Consider the following 1,728-nt stretch of genomic DNA (forward strand, 5'->3'; position numbering starts at 1 on the left):
AGTAGAAATAAAATGGTTTGAAAATGATGATGGCAACAAATGTACAAATGTGCTGGACACAATCGGTGGGTGTATGGATTGTGGTAAGAGTTATACGAGTGCCCAATAAAATGATTTAAAGACAAAACAAACAAACAAAAGGAGTACAGGTACCATGCTCCTCAGGAGTGAGGATTGGGAGAATTTGCTCCATGTACTTTGGACACATTAAGAAAGACTAATGCCGGGAGAAGAGCACCGTGTTTGGTAAGTGAGAGGGTTTGTGAAAAAGAGGAAGACTTCTAATGAGATTGATTGACACAGTGGCTATAACAATGGGCTCATTCATAGCAAACATTTTAAGGATGAAGCAGGACTGGGAGTGACGTGTTTTCTTGCATATGTGCAATTTGAGTCAGAACTGAGTTGATATCACCTAATGACAGCAATGTAAGTGAAGTGTCTGTGAACAGGTTTTAATAAAAATATTTACTTTGGTGTAGGGTCAGATTACTGAATAAGCAAGGCAATTACATGCTTAGGGCATCAACAAGAGGCAGGGGTATCAGTTGTTCAAAGCAAAGGCCCATAGATACCAAGCTTCCAGGACACAAGGAAAAGCGAGCACCAGAGTAGAAGGGCACTAACTGAAATCAATACAATTTTATAAACTTTGTACCCCAAACAATATCTAAGCATCAAGAGAAGATGAAACAAATACATAGAATCCCGGTACTAAAAAGATATTCAACCATTCAAGAAGTAGCTTATGGGATGTGTGTGTGTGTGTGTGGGGGAATGCCAGTGGTACTACTAAAAGAAGTCTAAGCTGCATTGAAGGCATTAGCTAAAGTCAAGGCTCCAGGAATTGATAAAATACCAATAGAAATGTTTCAGTAAGTTGATGAAGTACTAGAAGCACTCACTCATTTATTCCAGGTAGTTTGGAAGACAGCTACTTGGCCAACTGACTGGAAAAGATCCATATTTGTGCCCATTCCAGAGAAAGGGGACCCAACAGAATGCTCAAAGTATAGAACAATATAACTGATATCACATGTAAGTAAAATTTTGCTGAAGATCATCCATCAATGGTTGGAACAGTATATTGTCAGAGAGCTGCCAGAGTTTCAGGCTGGATTTAGAAAGAGGGCATGGAATAAGGAATATCATTGTTAATATCATGGATCTTGGCTGAAAGAAGAGAATACCAGAAAGATGAATACTTGTTATTTATTGACTGTGTAAAAACCATTCAGCTGTGTGGATCATAGCAAACTGTGGATGGCCTTTCGAACAGTGGTTCTCAACCTTCCTAATGCCATGACCCTTTAATACAGTTCCTCATGTTGTGGTTACCCCTCAACCATAAATTAATTTTGTTGCTACTTCTTAACTGTAATTTTGCTACTGCTATGTATAGGGCAAACCCTGTGAAAGGGTCTTTCAAACCCTAAAGGGGTCACAACCCACCAGTTGAAAACTGCTGCTTTAGAAGAACAGGAATTCTACACTTCATTGTGCACATGCAGAACCTGTACATGGAGCAAGAGGCAGCGTGCAAATAAACAATACTGCATTGTTTAAAATAAGGAAAAATATATGTCAGGGTTGTATTCTCTCACCACTCTTATTCAATTTGTATGAGCAAATAATCAGAGAAATTGGATTATATGAAGAAGAATGTAGCATCAGGATTGGAGGGAGGCTTATTAACAACCTATGACACACAAATGACTCCGCCTTGAG

This window comes from Echinops telfairi, unplaced genomic scaffold (assembly GCF_000313985.2).
Source record: "Echinops telfairi isolate 266 unplaced genomic scaffold, ASM31398v2 ScPeMD7_2291;HRSCAF=2852, whole genome shotgun sequence".
Taxonomy (NCBI): Eukaryota; Metazoa; Chordata; class Mammalia; order Afrosoricida; family Tenrecidae; genus Echinops; species Echinops telfairi.